Source organism: Chiloscyllium punctatum, unplaced genomic scaffold (genome assembly GCF_047496795.1).
Source record: "Chiloscyllium punctatum isolate Juve2018m unplaced genomic scaffold, sChiPun1.3 scaffold_166, whole genome shotgun sequence".
Classification (NCBI taxonomy): domain Eukaryota; kingdom Metazoa; phylum Chordata; class Chondrichthyes; order Orectolobiformes; family Hemiscylliidae; genus Chiloscyllium; species Chiloscyllium punctatum.
This window is the reverse complement of record NW_027309900.1, coordinates 185,425-200,619: the sequence shown is the minus strand read 5'-3', so window position 1 is coordinate 200,619 and position 15,195 is coordinate 185,425.

Below are 15,195 nucleotides of genomic sequence, written 5' to 3'. Positions count from 1 at the left end.
AAAGCAGAGATGTACTACTAAGAATTTATAAAGCTCTGGTTAGGCCCCATTTGGAGTACTGTGTCCAGTTCTGGTCCCCACACCTCAGGAAGGACATACTGGCTCTGGAACGTGTCCAGTGGAGATTCACACGGATGATCCCTGGAATGACAGGTCTAGCATATGAGGAACGGCTGAGGATACTGGGATTGTATTCATTGGAGTTTAGAAGATTAAGGGGAGATCTAATAGAGACGTACAAAATAATACATGGCTTTGAAAAGGTGGATGCTAGAAAATTGTTTCTGTTAGGCGAGGAGACTAGGACCCGTGGACACAGCCTTAGAATTTGAGGGGGTCATTTCAGAACAGAAATGGGGAGACATTTCTTCAGCCAGAGAGTGGTGGGCCTGTGGAATTCATTGCCACGGAGTGCAGTGGAAGCCGGGACGCTAAATGTCTTCAAGGCCGAGATTGATAGGTTCTTGTTGTCTAGAGGAATTAAGGGCTACGGGGAGAATGCTGGTAAGTGGAGCTGAAATGCGCATCAGCCATGATTGAATGGCGGAGTGGACTCGATGGGCCGAATGGCCTTACTTCCACTCCTATGTCTTATGGTCTAACTCCAAATGCGGCCGCACCAGAGTTTTGAACAGCTGCAGCATTATCTCATGGTTCTGACAGTCAATCCCTGTACCAATAAAAGCTCACACGCTGAATGCCTTCTTAATAACTCTTTCAACCTGGGTGGCGACTTTCAATGAATCCATGTCCATAGACACACTGATCTCTCTGTTGATCTGCATTACCAATATCTGCTTTACCCACATCCACCTGTTAGGTCACCTTCTCAAATACGTCAATAAGGTTTGTGAGGCATGACCTACCCTTCACAAAACCGTGCTGACTATCCCTCATCAACGTATTCACCTCCAGATGATTATAAATCCTAGCCTCTTTTACAAGCCTTTCCAACACTTTACCCAGAATCGGAGTAAGGCTCACAGGTCTATCATTACCCAGGGTTGTCTCTACTTCCCTTCTTGGTCAAGGGGTCAACATTTGCTATCCTCCGGCCATCTGGCCCTATTCTTGTACACAATGATGGCATAAAGATCAAAGCCAAAGGCTCGGCAATCTCCTTCCTGGCTTACCAGAGAATCCAAGGATCAATCCTATCTAGCGCAAGGGACTTACCAATTTTAACACTTTCCAGAATTGCTAACACCTTCTCCTTCTGCAGTTCAATCCCATCTAGTTATGGACCCCACTACCCTGGGGTAAAGACGTTGGCTAATCAACTTTCCTGTACCCATCATGGTTTTCTAAACCTTGATAAGGTCACCCCTCAGCCACCTACACCCAATGGAAATGCGAAAGACAATGATATAAATATCCCTGCTCATGTCCCTGCCACTACGCTGTCACAATGTTCTGGGATACACTTGTTTAGGACCTAGGGTTTTCTCTCCCTTTGTGTTCTAAGACCTCCAGTGCCACCTCTTCTGTAATAGGGACTCTTTACAAGCCATCACTGTTTCTTTCCTTTGTTTCCTAGTTTTTGTTCACAGTACGTTCTGACATGAAATGCTCATTTTGGCTCTTGCCCATCTCCTGTGGTTCCACACATTGATGGCCTCACTGATCTTTGAGGGGCCCTAGTGTCTCTCCAGTTGCTTTTTTGTACTTTTGTGCTGTAGAAAACCCGTTGCATTCTCCTTTACCTTATCTGCCAAAACTATCTCATCCCCCCCACCCCCATGTTACTTTCCAGCTTATCCATCCTCTCTGTTTCTGTCACACCCTCCAGTATCAGTAACATCTTCATCAATCCTTGCAGCATTTACAGTTTCAGAAAATGCTTCCTAAATCAGGATGATCAGAATTCTATGCAGTACTCCAAAGCTGTGCTGACTATCCCTAATCAATCCTTGTCTTTGGAATGCATATAACTCCTGTCCTGCGGACTTGCTTCCAACAATGTATGCACCACTAACATCAAGCCAATTGGTGTTGATGTCCCTTGGATTTCCCTCGGAGCCTTTCCTAAGCACTGGCACAACATTAGCCCCCCTCCTGGCTCCTTGGAGACACTGATAACTTCCGGCTATCAGTGATAGAAAAATCTCTTTTTGGGACTCCGCAATTTCTTCCTGAGCTTCTCACAATATCCTGAAATATACTGCATTAGTTCCCAAGGACTTGTCTCCCTTATATGCATTTTAATACCTCTAGTACCTCCTGTTATCTGGAGTCTTTTGAAGACATCACATTTTTCCCCCTGACTTCACCAGTCTTCCTCCACAGTAAGTTCAAACGTGACATTTTCGTTTAGTATTTCACCCATCTCCTGTGGCTGGCTCCATTCATCTTCAAGGAGCCGTATTCTCCCCCTAGTTCATCTTGTGTTGTTAATATAATTGTAGAATCTCTTTGGATTTTCCTCAGCCTCATTTGCCAAAGCTTTCTCAGGTCCCCTTTGGGCCCTCGTGATTTCCCTCTTAAATGTATTACTCCACCCGCAATGTTCTTCAATGAATTCCCTTAATCCAGCTGGCTATATGTGACATGTGCCCCCTTTTGTTGACCAAAGCCTAAATCCCCCCCCCCCCTTATCCAATGTTTCCTACTTGTGTCAGCATTGTCATTCACACTAACAGGAATATGCTGGCCCTGACCTTTCATTTTATCTCTCTTTTGAAAGTTTCCCACCTGCCTGACGTCCCTTTACCTGCAAATATCCTCCACAATCAATTGTTAAAAGCTCTTGAAGCAAGGCCAGTTTTGATCTTTAACTTGTGGACCAGGCTTATCCTTTTCCATCGCTATTTTCAAACTAATAGAATCGTGAGAACTTTGCGAAAGTGTTGCCCCACTAATGACTCAGTCCCTTTCCTTTCCTTGTTTCCCAAGGGGAGGTCAGGTTTTACCCCTTTCTGCAGTCTGACCATTTACATTCTGAGTGAGACAGTTTTCTTAAATATGACTAACAAATTCTTCGCTCCCAAGCTCTGAACACTCTAGCAGTCCGAGTCTTGGTTTGGAAAGTTAAACTCCCCGACCATTACAATCCGATCGTTCTTACAGATCTCTGAGATCTCCCGACATATTTGCTGCTCAAATTCCCACTGACTGTTGGGGGCCTGTAGTACAGTCATATCAAACTGATAACCCATTCTCATTTCTCAGTTGCACCATTATGGCTTCACTGGGCGTTCTCTGGAATATCCTCTCGAAGTCCTGCTGTAATGTTTTCATTGATCAAAAACTCCACTCCCCCTTCTCTCTCACCACCTGTTCTCTCCATCCTGTAGAATCTGTACCCTGGAACATTGAGCTCCCAGTCCTGCCCCTCCCTCAGCTGTGATTCTGTCATACCATGGAACCCCGGTCCCATGTTCCCGTCCATGCACTGAGTTCATCTGCCTTAACTGTTAGGCTTTTTACTTTCGAATAAATGCACTTTAATTAATCAGTTTTCCCTCTATTTAAATTCCTGTCTTGAAATTCTGTCCCAGCCTCAACCTTCAGACTGTAGCCTGAGACCATCTCCCTCACTGTGGACAACACCCTCACCTTCACGTCAGCTGCAAACTTACTAATGATACCTTCTGCTTTCACATCCAACTCATAAATGCATATAATACTGTACAAAATAATGAGAGGAATGCATAGAGTAAATAGCCAGAGACCTTTTTCCCCAGGGCAGGATTGACTGTTACGAGAAGTCATACTTTGAAGATATTAGGAGGAAGGTATAATGGAGACATCAGTGGTAGGTTCTTTACGCAGAGAGTTGTGAATGCATGGAATGCGTTGCCAGCAGTGCTGGTGGAAACGAAGTCATTGGGGACATTTAAGCGACTGCTGGACATGCACATGGATAGCAGTGAGTTGAGGGGTCCGTAGGTTAAGTTACTATATTTTACATTAGGATTAAATCTCAGCACAACTTCGTGGGCCTATGGGCCTGTTCTGTGCCGTACTTTTCGATGTTCTATTTTCTATAATAAACAGCAATGGTTGCTGCACAGATCCCTGTGGTACACCCGCTGGTGAAAGTATTTCAAACACAAAACTTACCCTCCACCGTTGTGGATCCAGGTTGCCAAATTGCCTTGGATCCCATTGGTCTGTTAGGCCTGCGTTCCATGAGGGACTTTGTCAAGCTCCTTAATGAACTCCATGTAACCTACATCTTCTGCACTGCCCTCATCTAATCCTCAATCGTAATTTCAAACAAAAATCTCAGCTGAATTTGGGACAGGATCTTTCTCTATCAAATTCGTGATGAGTATCCATAATCGATCTCTGCCTTTCCAAATGTTGATTCATTCTGTCAATCAGTATTGTTTCCAATGATTTCCCTGCCCCTGCCGTCAGACTATCTGCTCTGTAATTACCTGGCCTATCCCTGCTGCCCTTCTTGAATAAAGGAACCACATTTTCGATTCTCCAGTCATTCAGCACTTCACCTGTGGCCAACAAAGTATTAAACATATCCATCAGGGCCCCAGCAATCTCCTTCCTTACCTCCCATAGCAGGCTGGAATACATTTCATTGGGCACTGGGGATTCCTCCAACTTTATGCATGTGAAAAAATGGAACACTTCCGCCTTATTGATCTTAACATGTTCGAGAAACTTGCCATCCCAACTGAAATCCCCGGGTACAATGCCTTTCTCCTGTGTTAATACAGATGGGAAGTATTCATTGAAGACCTCACCTACTTCCTCTGGCTCCATGCACAGATTGGTCTTTTAGTTTCTAACACTTCCCTCAGTAATTTTCCTATTCTTACTATACTGCTAAAATACATTCATTTTTCTGGAGCCCAACTTGCACTCCCTATACTTTTGAATGGCTTCACCTGTGTTTATTGCACTGTATTTTCTTTATCAAACTCACGATATCACTTGATTAGTATTTGCTGGACTTGCTGCCTTTACTATTCCCTCGTCAGGAACACACTGGCCCTGAACACTCACTGCATTGCTTTAACGTACTCTCACTTTCCAAATATAGACCCAACTGCAGACAGTCCTCCCAATCTCTGTTTGTCAGATCCTCTCTATTGATAGTGATACTGATAGGAGGTTCAGTTGTGAGGGGGACAGACAGGAGGTTGTGTGGCTGCAGAAGAGACCCCAGGATGGTGTGCTGCCTCCCTGGTATGAGGGTCAAGGATGTCTCTGAGCAGTTACAGAACATTCTGAAGTGGCAGGATAAATATTCAGAGGTTAATGTTCACATCGGTCCACATGACACAGTTAGTCAAAGGGATAGTCTCCTGTGAAATACGTACAGGGAGTGCGGAAAGAAGTTAAAAAGCAATACCTCAAGGGTTGTGATCTCCAGAATACTCCCAGTGCCACATGCCAATAAGGGTAGAAATAGAAAGATTGGCTAGATGGATACGTGGCTGAGGAGCTGGTGGAGGGGGCAGGGTTTTCAGTTCTTGGATCATTGGGATCTCTTCTGGGGTAGAGGTGACCTGAAAAAGGGGAGCAGGTTAGACTTGAACCAGAGGTGCACCAGTATCCATGGGGGGAGATTTGTTTGTCTTACCCCAGAGGGTTTAAACTAGTTTGGCAGGGTTTTGGATTCTAAGTAAGAGACGGCCCATTGATCAGTCAAGGGAAAAATGCATCAGCCATCGAGAGCATGTTTTCTATCCAGGATATCTAGGGGCACAGTAAAGGGGGGGAAAAGACTTCTGGTTTAAAGGACATTTATTTTGAGACATGAGACCTGACAGGTAAGGCAGACGAGATCAGAGCATGGATTGGCTCTGGGGACTAGGATATTATAACCATAACAGAAACATCGCTGGGAGAAGGCCAGGACTGGCAACTCAGTGTTCCAGGACACGGAAGCTTCGGGCGTGATCGAAGGGCAAGTAAGTGAGGAGGGGGAGTTGTACCTTTTGGTAAGGGAGGACATAACAACAGTGCTGAGAGAGGATACTCTTTCGGGGTGATCAAATGAGGTCATATGGTTAGAATTTAGAATCAAAAAGGGGATAGTCAGTCTGCTGGGATTGTGTTCTGGACCCACAAATAGCCAGCGGGTACTAGAGGAGAAAATGTGTAGAGAGATTGCAGGTACCTATAGAAATAATAGAATAGTATTGGTTGGAGATTTTACCTTCCCCTGGATTGCTTGGACCACCCGGAGTGTAAAAAGTCCTGTATGGGGTGGAATTTGTCAAATGTGTCCAAGAAAGTTTCCTCGATCAAAATGGAGAGGGCCCCATTCTACTCAGGCAGCTGAAAACGAGCCCTCCCCTCAGAAAAAGAGTTCAGTCATTTACTGAAGTGTCAGTCGGAGAGCACTTTGGGTCCAATGACCACAACTGTCCTCGTTTTAACATAGTTATGGAAAAAGATCAGGCAGGTCCACAGATTAAGGTCTTAATCTGCAGCAGGGCCAATTTTGGGGCTATTTGGCAGATTGAGCAGAGGTCGATTGGGTGAATTAAAAATCACACAACACCAGGTTATAGTCAAACAGGTTTAATTCAAAGCACCAGCTTTCGAAATCCAGGTGATCATTCTGAAAGATGAAAACTTCAACTAAATATGTTTGGTATTACATTCCATGACACTGCAATTCTGTTGCTATAAATTCTGTGCCTGATTATTGTGCTCCACAACCACCTGCTGAAGGAGCAGCGCGATGAAACCCAGTGCCTCCAAATAAACCCGCTGGACTGTAAGCTGGGGTTGGGTGGTTTTTAACGTTGTCCATCCCAGTCCAACACCGGCTCCTCCACATCATGCTACTGTCAACTGGGTGAGTCTGTTTGAAGGAAATGGAATGACTGGCAAATGGGAGGATTTTAAAAGTGTGATCTCTGTTAGAGTGACGGGAAAAGCTGGCAGGTTTAGGGATCCATGGCTGATGGGGGATATTGAGGCTCTGTTCAAGAAAAAGAAGGCGGCACACATTGTCTTTGATGTTTCCGTATCTACGTAACCTCTTCCAGTCCTAAAGACCCGATCACTCGGTGGAGACACAACAACCCCCTCAGGTCCCTGCAGCCCTCCCGATCTGTCGAACCCACTGAAAGCCTGTGACTCTCGCGAACCAGTTCGGACAAGACTCACTGTCTGTGTAACATCATCCCATCGCTAACACCCACCTTTTCAATGTAAGCCCCTCCTGTATCTCCATCCATTTACTCATCTCTACAACCTTCTCCAGCATTTACGCCCCTACTTGTGTAAATGTCACCCTCCCCTACAACCCTTCCCACTTTGACCATTCTGGAGGAGGTTACTAATGTTCCCTAATCTGTGAAACTGTCTCCAACCAAAATTACTGCCCTCTGGAAAATCTGTCAGACTCCACACTCTTCATATCTAAATAATCTGCAAAGTTAAACGTCCTATATCTGTAAACATCTTCAGTCACGACTACCCTCCATATCTCTGTTTGGTCCTCCAGTTTATACAATCCACTTTATCTCTGTAATCTCCTCCATTCACCGAAAATCCTCCCTGTCTGTGTAAACCGCTCCATCCTACTAACATCCTTCTCCCTGTAAACTGCTCCATCCCTCCCAACCTCTCCATCTTCATGAACACATGTAGACAGTACAGCTCTCCACATTTCTGTAACATCCTGGGGCTCTATGTGCTCCCTGTGAAACCACCTCCACTCCCCACAACCCTCCCAGTCTGGGTCGTCTTCTCCAGATCAGATTATTGCTGTCTCTGTTACCTCCGACAATCCTAGTAAACCCTTCCTAATGTGTCTATTCATTCAGATCCCATCCTCTCCAGCCTCCTGAAACCTCTTTCTGCCATCGTAACTCTCCCTATTTAAAACAAGGAACAGTACAGCACAGTACAAGCCCTTCAGCCCTCAGTGTTGTGCCAATCTTTTATCCTACTCTAAGATCAATTTAACCTGCAGACCATTGAAAGAACAAAGAAAATCACAGCACAGGAACAGGCTCTTCAGCCCACTAAGACTCCGCTGATCCAGATTCTCTGTCTAAACCCTTCACCTATTTTGTGAGGATCTGCTCCCTGCCCATTCAGGCATCTGTCTGGATACATCTTAACTGACGTTATCATTCCTGCCTGTTCCTCCTCCGCTGGCAAAGTGTTCCAGGACCCCATCACTCTCTGCGTATGGGGGCCTGCCACGCATATCTGCCCTAAATCTTTCCTCTCTTACTGTGAACTCGTGGCCCCTAGTAATTGAGTTTCGCACTCTGGGGAAAAAAGCTTCTTGCTATTCACCTTGTCTATAAATCCCATGATTTTGCAGACCTCAATCAGGTCCCCAATCAAACTTTGTATTTCTAATGAAAATAATCCAAAACTATTCAATCTCTCCATATTGCTAGCGCCCTCTATGCCAGGCAACATTCTGCTGAACCTCCTCTGCACCCTCTCCAAAGCATGCACATCCTTTTGGTAATGTGGAGACCAGAACTGTACGTAATATTCTAAACCAAACTCCTAAGCAACTGTAACATGACCTGCCAACTCTTGTACTCAATAACCCGTCCAATGAAGGAAAGTATGCCGTATGCCCCCTTGACCACTTTACTGACCTGCGTTACCACCTTCAAGGAATAATAGACCTGAATACCCAGACATCTCTGTACATCAATTTTCCCCAGGACTTTTCCATTTACTGTGGGTTCACTTTTGAATTGGATCTTCCGACATGCATCACCTTGCATTTGCCAAGATTGAACTCCATCTGCCGTTTCTCTGCCCGCCTCTCCAATCCATTTATATTCTGTAGTATTCTCTGACAGTCCCGTTCACTGTCTGCTACTCCACTAATCTTAGTGTCATCTGCAAACTAATCAAGGCACCGATACCTTCTTCCAAATCATTGATATGTATCACAAGCAACAGTGGCCCCAGCACGGATGCCATTGGAACACCACTGGTCACAGGTCTCCATTTTGAGAAATTAATTTTGCTGTCATTCATGTGCCTATCCAAAATGTATTTAAATGTCCTAATGTATCTGACTCTACCACCAATACTGGCAATACATTCCACTCATCCACCACATTCTGTCTAAAGTACCTCCCTCTGACATCATCCCTCAACCTTCCTCCAATTACCTTACTATTTTGCCTCCAAGATATAGCCATTTTCGCAATTGGAAAAAAAAACTCACGCCACCCAATCTATGTATGCCTCTCATCATCTCATACATCTCTATCAAGTCACTTCTCATCCTTTTTTATTCCAAACAGAAAAGCCCTGGCTCCTCAACCTTTCTTCATAAGTCCTCCCCTCCAGTCCAGGCTGAATCTTGATAAATCTCCTCTGCACCATCTCCAAAGCTTCCACGTTTTTCCTGAAATGAGGCAACCAAAACTAAGCACAATATTCCAATTGTGGTCTACCACAGGCTGTATCAAGCTGCAGCATAACCTCACAGCTCTTAAACTCAATCCCCTACTAAGGAAAGCTGACACATCATTGGCTTTCTTAACAACCCTAACAACTTGGTTGGCAACTTTGAAGAATCTCTGGAAGTTGACCCCAAGAATTTTCTGTTACTCCTCACTGTCAAGAATCCTGGCTTTAACCTTGTAACATTTCTCTGCAGAATCCTTCAATCTTAAACCCTCCAGATTTTGGTATTTTCCTCCAGTCCCCACTACACTCTTAAACTGTGAAACCTCTTCCAGTCCCTACAATCCTCCTTAGCTCTGTATCCTCTGTAAGCATGTGGTAGTAGACGTGTGGTTTAGGCGATGGGTTAGAAATCCATTGGGGCTTGCCCAGACAGGTTTGAATCCTGGCCAGCAGGGCGGTGGGGTTGATTGGTGCAGGTGTTAGGAGATGTTCTCTAAAGTGGTCTGCGAGGAGATGAGGAAACTGATGCCTTCTCACATCTTGCTTCACAGAACATCTCCACGATACCTGAAAATCAACTCACCGCCCTGTGGCCAAACATTTGAACTCCCCCTCCCACTCTGCCGAGAATTTCGCCACTCCCTCACCACCTGAGGAAGGAAGAGAGAAGAACGTCTTATCTTCTGCCTTGGGACCCTTCAACCCCATGGCATCAATGTGGACGTCACCAGTTTCCTCATTTCCCCTCCCCCCTTATCCGAGGTCCAACCATCCAGCTCAGCGCTGCCCTCATGACCTGTCCCACCTGTCAATCTTCCTTCCGACCTATCCAATCCACCGTCCTCTCTGACCTAACAATCTTATCCCCATCAACAACCACCTATTGCACTCTCAGTGACCTTTCCACCAGCTCCACCCGCCTTCCCATTTATCTCTCCACCCCCGAGGATCCCAGCCTCATTCCTGATGAAGGGCTCCAGCCCAAAACATCGACTATCCTGCTACTCAGATGGTGCCTGACTTGTGCTTTTCCAGCAACACACACTCAACTCTGATCTCCAACATTTGTAGACCTCACTGTCTCCTCTTTATCAGATGAGCCAATGGAGTGAAGAGTGTCAGCTGGAGAGAAAGGCACAACAGAAGAACGTTTATTTCTAAGGCTCCAGAGCAGCATTTCATTGTTCAGCACTGCAATAAACAGGAATTTGTTGGAATTTGTAACAAAGACTCGAGGGAAAACAGACGAGTGTCAGAGGCTGAGGGGTGGCCTTATCGAGGTTTATAAAATCATGTGGAGCATGGTTAGAATAAACAGACAAGGTCTTTTCTCTGGGGTAGGGGAGTCCAGAACAAACGGCATAAGTTCAAGTGAGAGGTGAAAGATTTAAAAAGGACCTAAGGGGCAAATATTTCACGCAGAGGGTGTTGTATGTACAGAATCAACTGCCAGAGGAAGTGGTGGAGGCTAGTATAGTTGCAACATTTAAAAGGCATCTGGATGGCGATATGAATAGGAAGGGTTTAGTGGGATATGGGCTAAATGCCGGTAAATGGGACAAGAATGGTTATGACATCTGGTCGGCGTGGATGAATTGGACTGAGGGGTGTGTTTCTCTGCTGTATATCTCTATGACTGTATGACCCTAATTGTCTTCCACTGTTCATTTACAACCATATATTTTAGTCGGTTTCCCCTGTTTACCTTGGTCAATTCTCCACTCGCACTCATGTAATTGGCTTTGTTTCTGATGCTCGGGTGTGTTTTATGGTCACTTGAAAACTTGATAATCTCTTTGAATTCCACCATATTGCAATCTCCTGGAGGATCTCTGTGTTACATCACTCCTTCAGTCAGCTTCCTCACTCAACGGTCGAGCTGAGATAGTGACATCCCTAGCCATTTGCACAATATGTTACTCAAAGAAACACTGACAAAAACATTCAAACAGGAGCTTGCAGAATATCATTCTTGCCAGAGCGACTGTCCCAGATCATGCAAATATTGAAGTCTCTCAAAATTATCACACCACCTTTGTTACAAATTCCAACAAATTCCTGTTTATTGCAGTGATGAACAACGAAATGCTGCTAGGGAGCCTTAAAAATAAAAGTTCTTCTGTTGTGCTTTTCTCTCGTAGGACATAGATTTCACATTCAGGCTGATAAAGCCACATCATCTGAGGCCAAATGCTTTCTCTGTACTGCCTTTGTTCCACAACACTGTCAGGGTTAGGCTCCTGCGCTCCTATTCGGCCTGAGATCCATTAAGGTTGTTTACCATTAAATATTTATGTTCCACCTTTTGTTCACACTGTAATTATGACTGTCTAGTGACTAAATCTCAGCTATCTCTATGTCACTAATCTATTACCTTATTGCAGATACTTTGGTAATTCCAGAAAAGAACATTATAATTTCCTCTTTCCCACAATGTCCTGTCACAAACCTATTCACTGATGTACAGTTTTAGTTCAACTCTGTCCCTTCCCGTTCCTTTCTGCTTGTCTTCAGCCCCATTCCCCATGATGTTCCGATGCTTCACCTTTCGTCTCTGAATTTGGAAAGCTCCTTTCACCTGAACCCTATCCCCGAATCCTCTCTGTTAATAAACCTCCTGATATGACTGGCCAGGATACAGCTCCCAGCAGGGTTGGTTTTAAAGCATACATGGGATGTTGCTGTCTTTGGCTGGCCAGCACGTCATGACCACCCCGAGCTGCCCTTGAGCTGAGTGGCTTGCTAGATCATGTCAGAGGGCAGTTGAGTGTCAGTCCCATTGTTGTGGGTCTGAATTCATATGTAGGCCAGACCAGCTGCCTACAACAGATTTCCTTCCTTAAAGGCTATTGAGTATTCACATGGGTATGCCTGACACCGGCATTAAATTCTGGATGAACAGTCTAGTGAGAGTAACACCAGACCATTGCCTGGATCACTGATAGCTCCCTCATCCCTGAGTACTGATCCCAGTGCACCATGAATCAAACACTCTTCTTCCTGACTGTGGTTTGATCCTGATGCCTTCCTGCACTCTGGTGATATCACTCAGTATCTGTCCATTTGGTATCTGTTACTGTCAGGGTCTAATTGCTGTCTCTGACTCCACCTTTTGCAGCTACTCCAGATCCTGAGCCAACAGATTTCTCCACTTCAGAGAGTCCAGGCAGCACAGGCCAGGGATGGAGACTGTGATATTTCAGATCTCTGGGACTCAGTGTCATTCTCCCTGTGTAACCCTCAATGCATCAATCCAATTTCCCATTCTGTCTATTTCTCTGTCTCCTTTCAGTACTCAGGATATTCCTGACTCATCAGAATTCCCAACCCCTATCTCGTCAATCACCTCATTGAGGATGGTTAGTCAGCCAGAGAGAGATGGAGTGTGAGATCTGGAACCTTCAGTAAATACTGCAATGAGGTACGATCACTCACAGTGAACAGAGCAGAGCGTATTTAAGGGATTGACGTTTGATCCAGAAGACACAACACAGATACAGTGTTGAAGGGTGAACACAGACCATGAAGATTCCAGGTTCAATCCTCACCCTCTTGTTTACTTTCATCTCTGCTGTACTGAGCCTTCCTCTGACAATATAGGAAGTTCACAGTTATCAATCCAGGCCTGTGCTGTCTTAGTGAGGATCAGTACAACAGAGGGGAAAGCAGGCCTCCCTTAGGAAGGTGGTATTGAAACCTGGGATCTTTCTGTTCTATGTTCCTTTCTCACACTGTCTCTTGTCGTGTGATAGCGTCATACAGCAAAGAAACATACCTTTTGGTCCAACTCATCTGCACTCGTGTCTTGAATGCTTGTAATTCCCAGAAAATGTCCTATTTCTGTAACCTCCACCCCTCCCATAATCCTGCTATATATTTGAAACCTACTCCAATGCTGACGACTCTCCCTATTTGTAAATTGCTCTGGTCTCAATAACATGCCCAATCTCAATAACCTCATCCTGGACTCAGTACAATAATCCCTATTCCTGTAGTCTTGCAAAACAACTACAGTCCACCCTGTCTCTGTAAAGTCCTCTAGCCCGGACCAAAATACCGACCTGTGTATCTTTCTCAAGCCCCAAGAGACCATGATATCGCTGTAACCTTCTGCAGGCCCGATCATATTCCTGCCTCCTGGCCTATAGCACCACACGACCTCAGTAACCATCTCCCATCCCTAAAGACCTCCTTATCTATATAAACATCTACAGACCCTTTTCCAGCTGAAACAACATCATATACGTCTATTTATTCCTCCACATCCGACAACCCTCCCACCATCGCAAACTCTCTCCTTCTGTAACTCTGCAATTTGGGGCATCACGGTGGCTCCATGATGATCACTGTTGCCTGACAGTGGCAGGGACCGAGATTTAATTGCAGGCTTGGGTGACTGTCTGTGTGGAGCTTGGACATTCTCCCCATGCCTGCGTGGATTTCCTTCAGGTGTTCTGGTTTCCTCCCACAGTCCAAAGATATTCAGATTACGTGAATTGGCCATTCTAATTTGTCCATCGTGTTAGGTCGGTGTGGACTTGTTGGGCCGAAGTGCCTGTTTCAGTACTGTAGGGGATTTAGTCGAATCTAAACTCTACCTCTGCGTTCCATATTAAAGTCCCTAAAAATATATGTCTATCCATAAATAACCCCAAACCCTCCAAACCTCCCAGTCTCTGTAAACTCCGACAGTTCCAACATTCCTCCTTTTCTATGTAAACTCTTCCAGTCCTAAAACTCTCTGATAATGTGGAGATCTTACCATCCTCCCTATCTGCGTCATCCTCTGCGTAAGGTTGCTGCACCACTCGCAATCTATAGAATCCACTCCAATGCCTGTGACTCTCTCAATCCAGTTCATTCAAAACTCTCTATCTATGTAACCTCCTCCCGTCACTTCACCCGCCCTGTCAATGTAAGCTCCTGTGGTCTCTTTATCTTTCTAATCACATTCTTAATCTTCTCCAGCTGTTACACCTCTATCTGTGTAAATGTCACCCTGGCCCAGAACCCTCTCTACCGCAGGAACCTCCTCCAGTGTTTGCAATGCTTCTTAATATGTGTTATTGTCACCAAGCTCTATTGATGTTCCTGTCTCTGTAAGCTCTGACAGACTGTCCAGCTCTCACGTCCATTTAATTTCCAGAACTTTCGTATCCGACATTAACTACAGCCTTTCACATCTCTGTTCGTTCCTCAATTCTGTACAACTTTGTAATCTCAGTAACTAGTACCATTCCATAAATACTCCCTCTCTGCGTAAACTGCCCCATCCTACGCTGAGAAGCCTCACTGTCCTTTTGATCACCTATGGTCCATTCAGATCTCCCTGTATCTTCCCTGACTCCATTGAATACAATCATGTTGTAATCCTCATATGTTACTCCCTATCTCAGTGATATTCTTCATTCCATGCAATTCTCTTTCTCTATCTCCAGACCTTCCAACCCCGCTGATCGATGTAAGGTTATTGATCCCTTGCAGCATGTTTAATACCTGTAGCAGACTCCAACTCCTCAATGCACCCTGTCGCTGTAACCTCCTCAAATACTACAGCTCACTGTCTTTGTAACATCTTCCAGCATCTCCAACCCTCTTGATTTGTGTAACCTCCTCCATAACAGCACTCCACATCTCTGTAACTGATGGGAATGCTGCAAACCTGCCTGCATAGACCCCACTAACTCTCTGAACACCTGCGGCCTTACAATCCTCAGTATCTCTGACTTCTTCAATCGCGACAATTCTCCTTGGCTCTGTGAACTTATCCAGCCCCTTTGAACCTCCCTATCTCACTGATCCCTGCAGATCCAAGTACTGTCCTTGTTAGTGTATGCCCCAGCACTAATAATCCACCCTATCCTATAAACTCCA